Source organism: Odocoileus virginianus, chromosome 31 (assembly GCF_023699985.2).
Source record: "Odocoileus virginianus isolate 20LAN1187 ecotype Illinois chromosome 31, Ovbor_1.2, whole genome shotgun sequence".
Lineage (NCBI taxonomy): Eukaryota > Metazoa > Chordata > Mammalia > Artiodactyla > Cervidae > Odocoileus > Odocoileus virginianus.
The window spans coordinates 21,152,538-21,172,173 of NC_069704.1; the positions used below are offsets into that span (position 1 = coordinate 21,152,538).

Consider the following 19,636-nt stretch of genomic DNA (forward strand, 5'->3'; position numbering starts at 1 on the left):
GCAATAAAACAAGCGGAGCACTGTTCTCTGTGCAAGGTTGATGTGCCCCATCCTCTTTATGTCCCTCGAGCCTCCTGAGTTTTCAGAATAACAGACAAGTATCAAGCTACTGATGATGCAGTCCATTTAAAACTGACCAACCCACTATGAACAGAATTAGAAACTAACTTGAAAGGAGCCCCACTGGCCAAAAATGGGACATCTGAATAAGAGTGATGGGTACACTAAGATTCATCAAATTATTCTCTTGATCTTCATATTTGAAAAGTTCCATAGGTAGGTTGTGGGGGAAAGACTGTGACTTTTAAGTTTTAAAACACTGACTTAAACTCACGCCATTATACAAGTCAGCTCTTCACATGCTATGCTTGGGAAGGGGTTACTGTAATTTTGTTTTGTTTTTTCTAATATTTATTTGACTGTGTTGGGTCTTAGTTGTGGTTCAGAGAATCCCCATTGCGTCATGCAGGATCTTTCGTTGCAGACTCTCTAGTTGCGGTATGCGGCCTTAGTTGCTCTGAGGCATGTGGGATCTTAGTTCCCAGACTAGGGATTGAACCCGCATTCCCTGCATCACAAGACAGATTCCTAACACTGGACCACCAGGGACGTCCCAACTGCGGTTGTAAATAACTGAAATTTGTGAGACCTGAGCGTGGAGGGGACCTGGCCAGATCAGAGAACCTTTAAATAGAAGCCAAGGAAATGTGGACTTAACATGAGGGCAGCAGAACCTGCTCAGGGTCTCCCACCATGTACCACTTCCTCCCAAAAGTTAAGGTCAGTGTGATCAGTGTCTCCAGATACAAGGTGCCTGCCCTCACATTCGTTATGAACACATCCACATCAAAAATCGAGAGCTTTAGACAAGCCAGAGGCGGTTTGGCCCTCAGGTCTTGGGCAAAGAGAAATGTTGTTGTTGTTTAACTGCTAAGTCGTGTCCGACTCTTTGCAATCCCATGGACTGTAACTTGCCAGGCTCCTCTGTCCTTGGGAGGACAATTTATCTTTGGAGACAAGTCCTGAACCCCTAAATTACCAGGCCTATGCTTCAGCCACATGGCTCTAATATTGCTATGATGATCCAATTCAGACCCCATCTTCCCCAAAGGTCCAAAATTAATTTCCCCCTTCATCAGTACTATTATTTCCTATAAAGCAGCATTTCCAAACTGAAATTTATTAACACACGCTCCTTACAATATATCTCTTCCTATAGTATCTCTATCTACCAAGATGTCTATGTTCAATTTTATGTTCTATGGTTTATGCTTTATGTTCTATGGTTTTTATTATGAAATCAATAGGTATACCGAATGTTCTTAACCTACACACTACACTATATGAAGCCCACCCCAACTCTTCTGCCCCAGATGTCTACCTTCCTCCATGCCCCACTCTTTTTAAGAATCACTGCTATGAGGATTGGGAATCTGATTCCCAAATGAAAAAGGGATTGTTTGCTATTTCATTCTATCAAAGGTAATACTATCTTATATACGATATACATTTTCTTTCTAAATAAACCTCTTTTTCCTATCCTTGATTATTTCTTCAAAATGGTGTGCCAACTGATATTCCCACTTCACTGACTTCTGCTGTTAACATTTTTAAAAAATCTGTGCCAATTGTGAAGGTGAAAAATATGTCCCTTCATTGTTTAGTGATATATGAATTGCAGCTCCCAAGCAAATAGGCCACACTCTGCCTAACAAAGTCCCTGTGATACTTAGTGGAATTGAAACTACAGGGAATTAGTTCCAGGCACTTGAATAATTCCTCCTCACAATGTGTGCAGTACCACTAACTGCCACCAGGGGGTGGTGGGCTGGTGGGGAGTCTAAATTCATAAAGGATCTTGTCCTAAGTGTGGCCAGTTTGGTCTCTAATAAGAGCGGTAATAACAATAGCAGATAACTGTTATTGAGGCTATACTGTAGGCACGACACTATACTAACTGCTTAATATGCACTATATCATTTAATCCTCCCCAAAATAGCCCCTGAGAGCATCATTTGTTACACTGCTGAAACAAAAAAACTATGAAAGTACCAGAAGAAATTATACAACTCTCTCAAAAGCAAATATTCAGAATTACCAACACCTGGGGACCATTAATAGCCTATTAACTAAACTGTTATTTAATTACTAGCTAAGTAAATCGAAAGTTACCAATTTACTTTGCCTAATTTTGGAGAACAGCAGGCCTCCCTTGGCTATGTGATTGCATCCTTACGGGCTATAAAAGGATTCTGGTATGAAGACAGCATACCCCAAAGGTCCCCTACGGATTCCTCAACAGCCTTCTGAAGTGCACTGTACATCCCCACTAACCAATAACTATTCCTATTTCCCAGATCAGAAAAATGAGGCTCAGTATCTTGCCTGTGGTCACACAAATAGGAAGTAGCAGAACCAGGATTTAAACCCGGGTCTGACTCCATGCCCAGGCTTCTCTCTGCTCTGCTTAGCCCACTTCTTTCAGACCTAGTGAAGCCTCTAGTGCCCTGCTTGAATTACTTGTCAGTCAGCAATCTAATCGTCAGCAGCCTAGGAGCTGGGCCTGCTTCTGTCCATCTCCATCTGTTGGCTCCTCCCCTCCCTTTTCTTTCAAACCCAGGGTCCACATCCCCCACCCCAACCCAAGTGCACTGCTCCCACTCTAACCAGGGGACTGAAAGAATTCCCACTGTTGATCTGCTAAGAATGTGTGTTTGAAAAGTAACTGTAGCAATAATATGGAGCTTTAAAATGGTCAAGGCTCAGGGAAACTGGATGCTGACATTGCTCTGGGGTGCCTGACTGACAGTCCTAAGTAAAAGACACTTCCCGCAGAAAGAGATGTCCGGGCAAAGCTTATTAGTAGAAACTTCGAGACTAGAAAGCACCTTCTAGCTTAAAACTGCTGAGGAATGTCCATCAGTTCAGTTCAGTCACTCAGTCGTGTCCAACTCTTTGCAACCCCATGAACCGCAGCACACCAGGCCTCCCCGTCCATCACCAACTCCCGGAGTCCACCCAAACCCATGTCCACTGAGTCGGTGATGCCATCCAACCATCTCATCCTCTGTTGTCCCCTTCTCCTCCTGCCCTCAATCTTTCCCAGCATCAGGGTGTTTTCCAATGAGTCAGCTCTTTGCATCAGGTGGCCAAAGTACTGGAGTTTCAGGAATGTCCATAACTGGTTATATATGACAATGTAACAAGTCTCTGCTGCATCGACTTTTATTAGAAACTGCCCCCAGCTGTACTCAGTACGGATCATCTTTTCTGTCTGTTGTTCTGCTGCACAGAGTGCAGGTGCATGGTTGCAGGACAACAAGCAGCCCATAGACCCTCCCACTGTGGGCCCTCAGCAAAATTGAACAAATCAATGTCTTTTGATATAGACATAAAACTGCCTACCATGCACAGAATGAGTATCATATATGATAAATAATCAGTACACCAAAAGCTGCAGTAAAGTAAAAATGGTCAAATAAAATAACAAAATCCAAATACGATGGAAATTCCTCTTGGGCTAAGCAAAGACGCATAGACAGAACTAAATAAAATAGCAGGATTTCAATACTATAAAAGAACAAAGAGGAAATAATCAGCACAATTCCCAAAACAATAACACTGACTAAACCACCAGAAGATCGTAATAAGTACATTTACTATCCACCTTAAAAATCCATCTGTTAGGGGACTAAATGTTTGTATTCAACCCATTCCCCTCAAAAAACTTATCTGTTGCAACCCTAACCCTCACAGTAACTATATTTGGAGATAGGCTTTTAAGGAAGTAATTAAGATTGAATGAGAAACCAGGTCAAGAAGCAACAGTTAGAACTGAACATGGAACAACAAATGGACTGGTTCAAAATCGGAAAAGGAGTGCATCAAGGCTGTATATTGTCACCCTGTTTATTTAACTTATATGCAGAGTACATCAAGCAATGTGTTTGGCTGGATGAAGAACCACAACCTGGAATCAACATTGCCAGGAGAAATATCAATAACCTCAGATACACAGATGATTCCACCCTTATGGCAGAAATCGAAGAGGAACTAAAGAGCCTCTTAATGAAGGTGAAAGAGGAAAGTGAAAAAGCTGACTTAAAACTCAACATTCAAAAACTGAAGATCATGGATCCAGTCCATCACTTCAAGGCATACGGATGGATAAACAATGGAAAAAGTGACAAATTTTATTTTGGGGGGCTCCCAAATCACTGCAGATATGGTGACTGCAGCCATGAAATTAAAAGATGCTTGCTCCTCGGAAGAAAAGCTATGACAAACCTAAACAGTGTATTAAAAAGCAGAGACATTACTTTGCCGACAAAGGTCCATCTAGTCAAAGCTATAGTTTTTCCAGTAGTCATGTATGCATGTGACAGCTGGACCATAAAAGAAGGCTGAGCACTGAAGAATTGATGCTTCCAAACTGTGGTGTTGGAGAAGACTCTTGACAGTCCCTGGGACTGCAAGGAGATCAAGCCAGTCAATCCTAAAGGAAATCAGTCCTGAATATTCACTGGAAGGACTAATGCTGAAGCTGAAGCTCCAATGTTTTGGCCACCTGATGGGAAGAGTAGACTCATTAGAAAAGACCTTGATGCTGGGAAAGATAGAAGGCAGGAGGAAAAGGGGAAGACAGAGGACAAGATGACTGGATGGCATCACTGACTCAATGTACATGAGTTTGAGGAAGCTCCAGGAGATGGTGAAGGACAGGGAGGAAGCCTGGCATGCTGCAGTCCATGAGGTCGCAAAGAGTTGGACTGAGTGACTGAACAACAACAAGATGGAATGAGGTCATAAGGGTGGAGTCCTGGCTCGAGAAGATTAGTGACCTAATAAGAAAAAACAAGAGAGCTCTTGTTCCCTGCCTCCCCAGTCACCACCAACCCCTAGGTTACAAAGAGGTCATGTGAGAACACAGAGATGGCAGCCACCTACAAGCCAAGAGAAGAGGCCTCAGAACGAAACCTACTTTACTGGCACCTTGATCTTGGACTTCCTAAGCTTCCAGGACTGTAAGAAATAAACTTTTGTTGTTTAAGCCCCCGTCCCCCACTAGTCTGTGGTATTTTATGGCAGGCCAAGGTTACTAATACACCATCCAATAATATTCTAAGTCCACCAAGGATGAAATGAAGTCCTAAAATTTGGGCAAAGACTAGAGAAAGTTGGCCAGATTTGATCTCTACTGCCCTTTGTAGGAACCATGACCCAAAATCGTGACACTGAGACTTCAGACAGATGTTAGGATGTGAACTATTGCTCTTAAAGTGAAGTGAAGACACTGGATGCAGAAAACCTGGGTTCAAATCTTAACTTTAGCACTCACTTAGCGGTGTGACCCTGGGCAAGTCAATTAACCTCATGCTTCATCTGCAGGAAGAGTTAATACCCCCTACTCTGCCTGAGTCCCTCTATATGACTGACCTGCAATGGGAGTCAAGAAGCACAGACTAGATCTTCAACAGATTTTAGTTCTTTCCACCCCTCTCACCCATACTGAACTGCTTCCAAAAGTAAAATAGTGGTCTAAATACAACATACACCCAAATACTTATTGGCTCTTCTATTCACTGACAAAAAAAAAAAACCTCAACAGATACGTAATGAATTCCTGCCAAAGGTTCAGTACTGTCCTAGAATATGTGCAAGATGAAAAGACAAGCTGAACCATAGAGCCTGGAAGGAGCCCTGGCATGCAGAAACTGATCATCAAAAGGACAGGCACATTGAAACTTAGACCATAACACAGGACAAAGCACCGTGGGCATTCAGAAGAGGGAAGACGTTAATCTGCACTCTTCATGAACAAGAGGACATTTGAGGTGGGAGGGGGGATCAGGATGGGGAATACATGTAAATACATGGCTGATTCGTGTCAATGTATGACAAAAACCACTACAATATTGTAAAGTAATTAGCCTCCAACTAATAAAAATAAATGGAAAAAAAAAGAGGACATTTGAGCTAGATCTTTTAAGAATGTATAGGATATGAACAGAGAGCGCTAAAGATCATGCAGATAAATAATTGATAAGGAAGGGCCTGGATTCTGAGGGGCGACGAGTTAATGGAAAGGAGGCAGTGGTGTGCCAGGGGCTGTTTCAAAGTGAGAAATGACCAGAATGTGTGTGTGTCTACACTAGCGTGGGGGATCAAGAGAAAGCAGAGGCAAAGAGAATGCACGAGGACTAAATAAGCACCTGCATGTGCAGGCATTGGAAGGGAGAGGGGTATGTCTTAAGATTCAGGAGGTCATGGGCCAACACAAGACAGTGTACTGTGGATGGGCCGGTGACAAGATAGTGTGATAAGCACAGAGAAAGAAATGTGCCCAGGGATGTGACTCCAAGACTGGGGAGGACCTAGAATGAAGACCTTAACTCCCATCAGAACAGACTCAGAATTGGCATTAGAACAAAGCAGGGCAACTTTGGAGAAAAGGAAAGTATACAGAACTGGCGAGTGAGCTGCAGGAAATGTAGCAGCCAATTCCCTGAAGGGGGTCCTGGCCACAGGTTATGGGTGATCAGTTTGTTCTGAAGAGTAGAAAGGCTATTTCCTATCCTGGTCTATTGACCGTCTCCTCTCTCAGCATCCCCACAAACAACCTTTTTTAGGAAACAACATAGATCCTAACATGTTAAACTCACAAGGGACTTCAATCCAATCTTCTCACCTTACAGATGAGCAAACAGAGTCTCAGAGCAAACTACAGAGGTTCCCAGAGACACAGGAGGGGCTAAAAGTGAAGCTTCATCATTTGTTTTCAACCCCTCCCGCCATCTCTTCTCTGGAACCCTCTCATCATCAAGATGCCCTTTGGCGAGGTACCCTCAAGCCTTCCCCCTTACCCCAACTGAAAACTTGAGGCCACCGCCCTCAACTCTGACACACACTCTGTGCCATCAGGCAAGTCCACTTTCCTCTTGTCGATTCCCTACCTCTAAATTATAAAACTACCATGCGTGTTCTCTGAAGCCCCATCCAGTGCTGTAGCCCACACTAACAATGCTGTTACAGTGGTTTTTCTGCAACCTAATTTCCATGGTCCTTTGCCAAAGATGCATAGATGGCATTTTCTGATTATTTAGGAGGCTAGTGGGGCTACTAGCCAAAGAAAGAGAACACTGCAATAGAATAGAGTGAACTCAGCACTTTAGGGGAGGTGAGCCCAGGTTTAACTCTGTAGGTTATTTCTAAGTGAAATGCCTAAAGCAAGTGATGGACCCCTCCCTCACTACTGTAGCCCAAGCTCCTTGAAGAGCACCTGGTATACGGCAGGGAAATAAATATAAGGGAAATATATGTTGAAACTAACCTGCTCGCCATTTGCACTTTCTTTAACTAATTATATGTAGATGTTCCACTATCTTAAATTTCTCCTTTTATCAAGGATTTAGCCTAACAAAAATCATTTCATGGCTTCATCTTATAAATACTGTTGTACTGTATGCCAAATTTTTTAAAATGTGTTTATTTATTTTTGGTCGCACTGGGTCTTTGTTGCTGCGTGAAGGCTTTCTCTAGTTGGGAGTGAGCAGGGCCTACTGTCTAGTTGCAGTGTGTAGGCTTCTCATTGCAGTGGCTTCTCTTGTTGCAGAGGATGGGCTCTAGGCTCATGGGCTTCAGTAGTTGCAGGACAGGGCCTCACTAGCTGTGGCTCTCAGGCCCTAGAGCACACTAGATTCAGTAGCTAGGGCTCATTAGTTGCAGCTCACGAGCTCTAGAGCACAGGCTCAGGAGTTGCAGCACACAGGCTTTAGTTGCCCACAGCATGTGGGATCTTCCCAGACCAGGGATCGAACCTGTGTCCCCTGCACGGGCAGGGGGATCCTTATCCATTGTACCACCAGGGAAGTCCCTGCATGTCAGATTTTTAAAAGCCTAGCTAGAACTATGATGCCTTCCTGATTTCATCTGACGCAGTGCATGATCACTCAGTCATGTCTGACTCTTTGCGACCCCATGGACTCCAAACTGCCAGGCTCCTCTGCCCATGGGATATCCCAGGCATGAATACTGGAGTGGGTTGCCATTTCCTCCTCCATCTGTCACAGAGGTTAAGAATCATCAGACATTCCTGTTCCCGTGCACACCTTGCCATGTACCTGCTCTCACGTGTTCAGACCTGTCTACTCAGGATGGCCACTCACCTGTGCCCTCTCTGCCTTCTTTCTTTCCTTTAGAAGGTTTTCCAGTCTATACTCAGCACTAAACTTGCTTCCTCTGGTGCTCTCCCTCCTCTTCTCCTTCACCACCCACTCCAGGTGGCCAAGTAACCGGGAAGTGTTTATTTTTACCATCTGTGTCTAAGTGTGATCGTGAGCAGAACCAGCCTTGTGTTTAAGGCAAGGGGCTCCTACCTCCCGTCTCCCACCCCCCTCACAGTTCCCTCTGCCAACCAGGGGAAAGTTCTTAAAAGTCCTAACCCCTCCCCACCTCTCCCCTCAGCTCCATCCCAAACCATCTCCCCACACTGTCCCAGGCTCCCTGAAATTCCCTTGGGATCATTACTCAAGTACCCTCCACAGAAAGTGCTTTTACAAAATGCAAGTCCCCTTATGTAGGTGTTCCCGCTCCGGCCTGCTTCTCATCTGAGGACAATCTCCACTTCAGCAACACTCACCACTTCAGCAACAACAGCTCTCAAGTCGTAGGGCCCGGGGTCCTACGTATTTACCTTTTCCTTCAGCCTCAGAATTACTCTGTACTAGTCTATCCATAGCCTCAGGGGGTCCCCTATCCAAGTATGAGCTCCTGTGGCTTGGAACTATATTTTATTTGTATCTTGAGCACACAGCTGATTCTTGGCATTTGATCACAAGAAAGTAGGGATGTCAGGAAGAACCCCTCTCCAGCCCCATCCTCTCCCCTCAACATTACATACATTTCCAGTTGTCTCCTGGCCACCTCCATCTAGTTGTCCATTATGGGTACCTCAGAAATCTCCCAAATCATCCCAAACCTCCAACTTCTGATGATTTCAGCCACCTCAGTATGCTCTTCAATCCCATGGATCCACTCATCAAGACCTACTTCACATTTTACCTCTGCATCTCTTTTCTCCGCTCCCATCCTCACTGCCTGTGTCCACGGTCAGCCAGTCTCCCAAAATGACCTCCCAAACTTCCGGCCCCTCAAGGAATCTTCCTAAAACACAGTGATGATGCCATAGTCCTGCATGTAGACCTCTGGTGATAAAGTCCAAACTGCTCACAAGGCATTCCAAGGCTTTTCCAGATCTGGCCCCGATTACACTGCCCCCACAACACCCTTTCCCAGTATGTTTCAACCCAGCCAGACCAGACTCACCTTTATGCCCTTGAACTTGTTGTGTTCGCATGCCTCTGGACATGGGGCTTCCTTTGGCTGGACTCCTTTACCCCAAAGTCCACCAAGGGCTTATCTTCATCCCTCAAGGTCCAAACTCTCATGAAATTTTTTGTGAAGCCTTCCTTAACTAACAGCCAGGCTATTATGTTGATTTTATTTATAATAGCTTCCTCCTAAAATGAGTTTGAGGCAGCTTAACAACTATGTACACACTGCAACTAGGTTGTGTGTGTGTGTTTTTTAAAAGACTATCAGGGCAAAGACAAGACAAAGGTAAAAAAAAGATAGAAATTAAGAGTTGGTGTTGCATTCAAAACCTCTATGATAACATCTCACCTTGTTAAATCTTGTTAAAGAGGTAGTTAGCCCTGAGTGTTCTATCCAGAATGAATGAGTTACTCTCCTGTGAGCTCACTACCAGCTGTAGATAACTGCACTTCCCTTATTTTCTTTAATTTGCTCATTGTGTCCATCTCCTTCACTAGGCTGGGAAATTCCTAAGGGAAATACATAATTTCTGACTCATCTCTGGATCCCTAGCATGAAGCATATGACTCAGCATAAGACTGGTGCCCAGGAGACAAGAGTTAAACAACTGTCACCGTGGACAGGGGAAAAGGTCCGAGCGCTTGTTGAGCTCCCTACCTGGTACTTGAAAAACCATTATTTAATCCTTACAAAAAAATTACATCTCTGCTGAGAAATGGCAGACCTAGAACTCAAACCTCCCACTATCTGTCTCTCCAAAGCACCTGCTCTTTTTACCAGGCACAGGGCTCCTACCTTCACCATCACTATGCGTCCAAACACCCTGTCCTTCAAGACCGGTTTTCAAACAACTCTTCTCCAAGAAGTTTTTCCTGCTCACTCAGGAGAAAGGTCAGCCTGAGTCGAGCCCCGACCTTCCACAACACTCAAGGAAGATGCAGTCACAAGCTGGGAAAAGAGGGGTACCTTCTGGGTACTCGAGCACTAGGGGGCTGGGTGGGTATTCTGCACATGGTGTTCTGGGGGTCTCAGTGCTCCTTCTACCCCCTGCCCCAGGGTACAGCACCTGAGCCTTCCTGCCTTTCTCTTTTTTCTTCAGGGTCCGGAATCTTTTCAGGTCTCCTCATTCTAAACTGAACCCCCAAATAATCTCCTCAGGCCCACTTCTTATCCAACCAAGGGAGCTGTATTCAAACACACTCCTTCATTACATCAATTAGGTCTTTGTATTTTAAGGATCTTACCAATCTTTAGGGTTGGTGAGCATCCCAATCTCCTCAAACATATTAAAAGAATTTAAAAAATCATGAGAAGGGACCATGGTGCTTTAGGAGGCCCTGTCATCCGGCTCTCAACCCATCTGAATACTTTTGGGGTGGCCTGGAAGTAAGAAGAGACAATCCATTGATCTTGCCCCTGGATCCTTCCCCCACCCCTCCCCTCCTTCCTGATAGGATGCCTGGTCTCTAAGGGCAGGAGGAAATCTTGGTCCAGAAAGCTGCTGGGTTGGTGGTCACAGGTCCCTGTCTCCACCCAGGGCTTCAGAATCCTCCATTTCCTCCTAGTCTGCCCCTTGTCTCTCTGGCCCCAAACTCCCAGAGCAGTCCTCAGTCCTAACTCTGGAACTATGTTTTTTAATTAATACTCAACAATTTCCTTGGTAACACAACTGACTTATCTGACACTGAAATGCACACCTCTGGCCCTGATATTATCCTACCTCCCGGTTTTAAATGTGCAATAAATATATCCCACAACTGCTCTCCTGACATTGCAGGGACATCTGTAAACTTAAATGTGACCATGCCTAAGAAATACCCAGTTTCCTTAATCAGAATAGGGAGGCTAAATTCTTCTCTATTTCCTACTCCTAAATAAAGATTACTACTGCAATTTACAGTAGCTACATCACAGCGCCAGCATGATGATTTAATTAGATAACTCATGCCAACTGTTTGGTACCCAGGCCTGGTATGTAGAAAGTGCTCAATATGTATGATCATTTGCGTACTTCATCTCTCACAATAGCACCTGCGGGTAGGCATTACACCACGCACTCTCCGCTACCATCCCTCCCCCGCAACCCACCCTCATTTAGAGGAGCTGCAGCCAGGGCTCGGAGTAAAGGCGCTTTCCCAAGGTCAGGCGGGCACCGCTGCGATGCTCGGCGCTCGGCCCTGAATGAGGGACCCCTCCCCTCACACCTCTGTAAGGGACACAAGGGGTCTTAAAGAAGACAAGTATGCAAAAGCGGCATACTGTGGGGACACTGGGAATGGGAGCCGCCGGTACTGAAGGTTTCTCCCCCACCCCCCAAACCGCTCCTCTGCCCTCGGAGTCCAGAGTCCCCAGACCCCGGGTACGTCGCTGAATCTCCCCGAGGTCCGCGCCCTGGGGCTTTGTACGCCGCAGGCCGGCCCCACTCACCGAGTCCCATCGCGGCGCGCGGAGGTGGCCGTCGGGCCTGCGGGGCATGGGTCGTGGCGCCTGGGCCGGAAGCGCGCCCTACCGGCCCCGCGGCCCCCGCACGCCTGGCCCGTGCCCCCGCCCCGCTGCGACCCGCCCGCCCGGGGAGCCTCCTACCTGCAGCGGCGGCGCAGCGGCCGCGGCGATCGGGGGAGGGGCCGGCGAGATGCGAGCGCGGGCGGCCTCGACTCCTCTCGCAGGCTGGGCGGCCGGGAGGGCCGCGGGCTCCGGAGCGCCGGGCGGCGGCGGCGCGCCCCCGGCCGGCCAGGCCCCGCCGCGCGCGCAGCGGCCACAAAGCCCGGGAGCCGCCGCCCCCTCGCGGGCCGCCCGCCGCCTGCGGGTCCGCAGGCGCCGAGGAGGGCGGGAGCGCGGCCCCGCGCAGTCCCCACCTCCCCAAGACGCGGTCGCCGACCTCCCCCGAGGTTCGGGGCGGGGCGCAGGGGGTCTCCCGCCTATCCACCCCTCTCCCTCCTGCCCGACATCCTTGGGCTTATTGAGTTCCGTCTTCCCACCTTGGCGGACGAGCTCCTGAAGGGCCTGAAAGACTGTTTCATTTCCATGAACAACAAAAGAATGCATTTGTCGCCAGGGACTTGGCGGCCACGGACAGGAATCGACTCAGTCCATGCCCCCTGTCTGACAAAGGCCCCCTTTTCTTTCGGAACACCCTGCTACTTAAGTGGCCAACCCTCCTTTGCTGGGTTCATCACGGAGTTTTGCTTTATTTTTTAATTTGCGGGATGTGTCTCCCCCTAGGCTGTGCGCTCCCGGGGCAGAGAGTGTTCCCTCTGCAGCCCAAACCTGGTTCAGACGCTGTGCTGAGTAAGTGGGAATTTATGCACGAACGAATGAACACACAAGTGCAACTGTAGGACAAGGCACCTTTTATCGTGCCCCGGCAAGGATGGGGGCTAGCTGTCTCTTTTGCCTTGTATCCGCTGGGAAACTTCCAAGCTCGGAAGGGTAGAGAGGATTTAACTTTGTCTTGTCGTCTTATTAGAGTGAAATACACATAACATAAAAATAACTTTCAAGTCAACAATCCAGTGGCATTTATGACAATGCAGTGTAAAGCAACCACACCATCTCTATCTAGTTCTGAAACAGATTCATCACCCCAAAAGGGAACCCCCTCCCTACACATTAAGCAGTCACTCCCTATCCCTTGGTCTCCTCAACTCAGAGTAACCACTAATTTATTTTTTCTCTCTGAATTTGGCTATTCTGGACATTCCATATCAATGGAATCATATAACAGGTAGTCTTTTGTGCACAGCTTCTTTCACTTAGCATGATGTTTTCAAGGTTCACCCTCCTTGCAGTGTGTGTCCTACTTCATTTCTTTTTATGGCTAAATAATATTCTATTGTATGTATACCACAATGTGTTTATACATGTATCTGTTGAGGGATATTTGTGTTATTTTCACCCTCTGTGAATAGTGCTGCTCTGAATGAGCCTATATAAATGTATTTGTCAATGTTTTCAGTTCTTTGGGGTATATACCTGGGAGTGGGATTGCTGGGTCATATGGTAATTCTGTTTAACTCTATGAGGAACTGCCAAAAAAATTTCCCACAGTGGCTAAATGAATGATATTACGTTCCCACCAGCAATATATGCAATGTATGAGGGTTCCAAATTTGCCATTACCTCACCAACACTTGCTATTTTAATTCCTTGGATATATGTGAGGCTATCCCCACCCTCCTAGCTCCCATGACCCACAGAGTCACCATGCTCAGAAAGTGAGAGGCTGAGCCAGGTCTTCTGACTGCAAAGAAACACCCAAACACTTCTAGGGGTCAGAAGCACTAATAAAAGTAAAGACCCTTACTATAATGTAGAGGTATACTGCTCCCTGTTCATTATTTTAACAATAATCTGTCAGGTGTCCAAGTAGATCTGAAATTGTCGAGAGAACTTAAAAACTATGACCACCCCCAGGGAGATGCTATCTGGAAACAAACTATGTGACATCTGCCTCACTGGAACTCAAGGCAGTACAGTATAGTTCAGACTGAAATCTCAGAACTTCCGAAGTATGTTGATAGCTAATGACAATAGGCAAAAGGAGAAGGGGACGACAGAGGATGAGATGGTTGGATGGCATCACCGACACAATGGACATGGGTTTGGGTAGACTCCGGGAGTTGGTGATGGACAGGGAGGCCTGGCGTGCTGTGGTTCATGGGGTCGCAAAGAGTCGGACACAACTGAGCAACTGAACTGAATGACAATAATGTACCAAGATTTTTTAAATTGAGACTTCCCTGGAAACTTTTGTCATTGATGAGTCACAAAGTTGTGTCCAGTTCTTTGAGACCCCATGGGTTGCAGCATGCCAGGCTTCGATGTCCTTCACTATCTCCCACAGTTTGCTCAAACTGATGTCCATTGAGCCAGCAATGCCATCCAACCATCTCATCCTCTGTTGCCCCCTTCTCTTTATACCCTCAGTCTTTCCCAACATCACGGTCTTTTCCAATGAGTTGGCTCTTTACATCAAGTGACCAAAGTATGGGAGCTTCAGCTTCAGCATCAGTCCTTCCAGTGAATATTCTGGGTTGATTTCCTTTAGGATTGACTGTTGTGATCTCCTTGTTGTCCAAGGGACTCTCGAGAGTCTTCTCCAGCACCACAGTTCGAAAGCGTTAATTCTTCAGTGCTCAGCCTTCTTTGTGGTCCAGTTCTCACATCTGTACATGACTCCAGGGAAAACCATAGCTTTGACTAAATGGACATTTGTCAGTAAAGTGATGTCTCTGGTTTCTCATACGTTGTCTAGGTTTGTCATAGCTTTTCTTCCAAGCAGCAAGCATCTTTTAATTTCATGGTTGCAGTCATCATCCGCAGTGATTTTGGAGCCCCAGAAAATAAAGTCTGCCACTGTTTCCACTTTTCCCCATCTATTGGCTATGAAGTGATGGGACTGGATGCCATGATCTTTGTTTTTTGAATGTTGAGTTTTAAGCCACTCTGCTCCTTCACCTTCACCAAGAGGCTCTTTAGTTCCTCTTTGCTTTCTGCCATTAGGGTGGTGTCATCTGATTATCTGAGGTTGTTGATATTTCACCTGGCAATCTGGATTTCAGTTTGTGATTCATCCAGCCAGGCATGTCACATGATGTACTCTGCAGCAGAACAGATTAAGAAGAGGTAGCAAGGATACACAGAACTAGACCAAAAAAGGTCTTAATAACCTGGATAACCACAATGGTGTGGTCACTCAAGTAGAACCAGACATCCTGGAATGTGAAGTCAAGTGGGCCTTAAGAAGCATTACTACAAACAAAACTAGTGCAGGTGATGGAATTCCAGCTGAACTATTTCAAATCCTAAAAGATGATGCTGTTAAAGTGCTCCACTCAATATGCCAACAAATTTGGAAAACTCAGCAGTGGCCACAGGACTGGAAAAGGTCAGTTTTCATTCAAGTCCCAAAGAAAGACAAGGCTAAAGAATGTTCAAACCAAGAGCTTCCAGATGTACAAGTTGGATTTAGAAAAGGCAGAGGAACTAGAGATCCAACATCAGTTGGATCATAGAAAAAGCTAGAGAATTCCAGAAAAACATCTGCTTCATTGACTACAGGAAAGCCTTCGACTGTGTGGTTCACAACAAACTGTGAAGAATTCTTCAAGAGATGGAAACATCAGCTCACTTTACCTGCCTGCCTCCTGAGAAACGTGTATACCAGTCAAGAAGCACACAGTTAGAACTGGACATGGGACAACAGACTGGTTCAAAATTGGGCAAGGAGTATGTCAAAGGCTGTATATTGTCATCTTGCTTATTTAACTTATATGCAGAGTACATCATGTGACATGCCCGGATGAATGAATCACAAACTGAAATCCAGATTGCCAGGTGAAATATCAACAACCTCAGATAATCAGATGACACCACCCTAACGGCAGAAAGCAAAGAGGAACTAAAGAGCCTCTTGGTGAAGGTGAAGGAGCAGAGTGGCTTAAAACTCAACATTCAAAAAACAAAGATCATGGCATCCAGTCCCATCACTTCATAGCCAATAGATGGGGAAAAGTGGAAACAGTGGCAGACTTTATTTTCTGGGGCTCCAAAATCACTGCGGATGATGACTGCAACCATGAAATTAAAAGATGCTTGATGCTTGGAAGAAAAGCTATGACAAACCTAGACAACGTATGAGAAACCAGAGACATCACTTTACTGACAAATGTCCATTTAGTCAAAGCTATGGTTTTCCCTGGAGTCATGTACAGATGTGAGAACTGGACCACAAAGAAGGCTGAGCACTGAAGAATTAACGCTTTCGAACTGTGGTGCTGGAGAAGACTCTCGAGAGTCCCTTGGACAACAAGGAGATCACAACAGTCAATCCTAAAGGAAATCAACCCAGAATATTCACTGGAAGGACTGATGCTGAAGCTGAAGCTCCCATACTTTGGTCACCTGATGTAAAGAGCCAACTCATTGGAGAAGACCCTGATGCTGGGAAAGACTGAGGGTATAAAGAGAAGAGGGCAACAGAGGATGAGATGGTTGGGTGGCATTGCTGACTCAATGGACATCAGTTTGAGTAAACTGTGGGATATAGTGAAGGAAGGAAAGCCTAGTGTGCTGCAGTCTGTGGGGTCATGAATAGTTGGACATGATTGAGCACCTGAACAACAACAGATTGGAGGGGCCAGCAGCTTTAGAATTTTTAAAAATGTGTTTCTAGGAATGAGGAGAAATACTATTTGCACATATGGAAAAGGAGGAATGAAAAAGAGTTTACTGAAGCACTACTGTAAAAAAAGTGAAAACTTAACATCTATTGATACAAAAATGATTAAACTGTGGAATAGCCACAGTGTAGAAAATCATATTTCACTGACTTCAGGACATCATGAATGATAAACACCATTATTTTATGTATCATTAAAATAGAAAAAAGTGCTCCTAATTAAACTATGACAAAAAAGTTTTCTTAACACTTATAATTTTTATTTTCTATTTATTCAAAAAGCCACATGAATTTTTAATTCCATGTCACCCTCATGCATACATTAAAATAAAAGTATTCATCAAATAAATTGATTAAAACATATATAAACCTTCTTCTTGGAGTCGGAACCTTCTGAGTCATATGTAGAGTCAGAATCATTAATATTCCAGGCTGCTAACATCCATTCTGCAAGCTTTGAAGCATATCCAGCAGGCAATGACAATTATATCACTACTACTGCCTAGATGATGGCAAGTATAAGATGCATACCAATTTTAGAGATAATAACATATGAATGAAAGAGTATGCCTTAGAATAATGAAAAAAGGGTTTATGCAGCAGCTAAAGGAGCCAAGGAAATTTCATACAGGCCACCTTGGAAAGTATTAATTCGTTCATACTGCCAAGGAAAACTAGCAAGTTGACAAAAATATATAGTGTGAGTTTATTTTCAGAAAAGCAAAACCAACCTCTATATTTCTGAAGCAGGCACTGAAAACTTGTTTAGCCCAAAGATATTCACCCCTCACTTTTACTATGTTGTTCTATACTTTGTTGTTGTTCAATCGCTAAGTTGTGTCCGACTCTTTGCAACCCCTTGGACTGCAGCACATCAGGTTTCCCTGCCTTTCACTATATCCAGAGTTTGCTCAAACTCAAATCCAGTGAGTTGGTGATGATGTCCAATCATCTCATCCTCTGTCATCCCCTTCTCCTCCTGCCCCCAATCTTTCCCAGCATGAGTGTCTTTTCCAATGAGTTGGCTGTTTGCATCAGATGGCCAAAGTGTTGGAGCTTCAGCATCAGTCCTTCCAATGAATATTCAGGGTTGATTTCCTTTAGGACTGACTGATTTGATCTCCTTGCTGTCCAAAGGACTCTCAGGAGCCTATATTTTAGATGCTTAAAAAGTAATTATTAATATTTCCCTAGATTCCCTTGTCTTACTTTTTTTTCTTTTTTGGCCACTCAGCATTCAGGGATCTTAGTTTCCCCACCAGGGATGGAACCCCTTGCTCCCTATAGTGGAAGCATGGAGTTGTAACCCTGTGACCACCAAGGGCTCCAGACTCCCTTGTTGATAGAAGGGTCACGTGATACAGTCTGGCCAATGAGTTGTAGGCAGATGTTCCAGTCGGCTTCCTTTCCTGAATTAAAATATAAAACTTCACAAGATAGCTTTTGTCCTTTCCTGTCCAATATATGGACTCAGTTTTAGAGAAGCAGCAATCTCCTTGTGACCATAAGGACAAACGTGTGGATGGTGAAACCAAGACAGAGTCTGCTGGCTCTACACTACCTGCCCTTGGGTTTCCTTTCAAATGCGACTAAAAATCTGCTTTCTTTTGCTGGTTATTCAGTTGACAGAATAAAGTCCTAACTGCTACAAATCAGTGTATAGATCGATTTTTAAGTATCAGAGCAAAATGCACACTAAATTGATGAGTGGAGGTGAAAAAAGAATTCAGAAGGGGACTTCCCTTCATTTTTAGTTTTTGAAATTTTTACATCATAAAGGTATTCACATATTACCCATTTAGCTAAAAAAAAAATTATTTCTGTAAGATTTATGTCAGAAATGAAAGAGACTCTGACAAGAAAGGCTCTTAATATGGGGCAGCATCTCAGGCTGAGGTAAACGACAAAAGGAAAGAAAGTTTTTCCACTGAGCTATCAGTTTACTCTTCATTCAAAAAAGTTAATCTGGCTTGATTTATTTGTTCTTAGAGAGTGCAGACTGCTTCATAGTGAGTACCAGTTCCTTTTCTAAAGGCTCACAAACTACTTTTTTTTTTTTAGGCAGTACTGCTTGGCTTGTGGGATCTTAGTTCCCCCATAAGGAATCAAACCTACAGCCTCAGCAGTGAAAGCGTGGCATCGTAACCACCGCACTGCCAGGAAATTCTCCTCACAAACTACCTTTGATACGATCCATCCTGGGTTTGTATTGGTGCTCAGTAAAATTCAAGATTATTAGAGTCCATTTTTCAAGATCTACTTTTTTCTTTCTAAAAGCAGAGTATTTTCCAATCTCTAATTTCCTTTTACTTCTACGGTTCTCTGATATTTTCCAAAGATTACCAGCATAAAAACTGCATACAGAAGATTCTGGCACACAAAAAAACACATTAGGATGATACTTAATGATACTAACATTGATGATAGTAAAGCACTTACCACTTATTGGGCGTTTCTGACATTGTGCCAAGTACTTTACACACACTGTCTGATGTCATCTTCACAAAAATCCTGTGAAGCCCACAACTATTACCAGGTCCACTTTACAGAGGCAGACAGAAGCTCGGGCAGGTAACTTACCCAAAGCCACGTAGGCACGAGGTGTCAGAACACTGGGACCTCCAAAGCATCAGCTCTTGAACACCGAGCTTAATTGAAAAAAAAAGGCAAAATCAGTAAAAATGTAAATTGACCAACAAACTGTCTTTGTGTACCCTGCAAACACCCACTAACCTGGCCCATCTCCTCTCTCCCGGAGGAGCCAGACCTGACCTCCATCCGGATCTTTTCCGTATTTTCCTTATCACCTCAGTCTAAGCTCCTCAGGCTCCACCCCTCCCCGGACCGTTGCACCTTCTGCGCAAGCGCACTGTGGCCCGGAAAGTGCCCAGAGCTCCGCGCGTCCCCGAGAGCTACGGACCCGAGCAGAGGGAGCGCGCCGAGCGGGGCCGCGCACAGAGGTGGGCGGGACTTCATGTAACTGGCGGAGACAGGCGAGCCCAGGACTTGCGGAATGAATGGCGGGTATTATAAGGATTCTACTCCCTCGGGAGTTGCCCCAAGAAGTTTTCATTGCACAAGTATTTCATCCACCCATCTATTTATTCCAGAAATATGTATTAG

General features: G+C 45.0%; 1 protein-coding gene across 5 annotated transcripts in view; it reads right to left on the minus strand.

The window, feature by feature from the left end:
• The window catches only part of MSANTD3 (Myb/SANT DNA binding domain containing 3), a 31,077-nt gene extending 11,734 nt beyond the window's left edge, over positions 1-19,343 (minus strand). The window contains exons 1-2 of one of the 5 annotated variants that reach the window (XM_020899655.2): positions 19,247-19,343; positions 19,094-19,161 (exon numbers count right to left, since the gene is read on the minus strand). The gene's annotated coding sequence lies outside the window, so the exon portion shown is untranslated. Of the gene's footprint in view, positions 1-9,324; positions 9,428-11,760; positions 11,890-11,916; positions 12,107-12,311; positions 12,447-19,093; positions 19,162-19,246 lie in introns of those variants that run through there. The other 4 variants (XM_020899661.2, XM_070459371.1, XM_020899657.2 and 1 more) reach the window with 4 other exon arrangements.
• Positions 19,344-19,636: the final 293 nt, after the last annotated feature.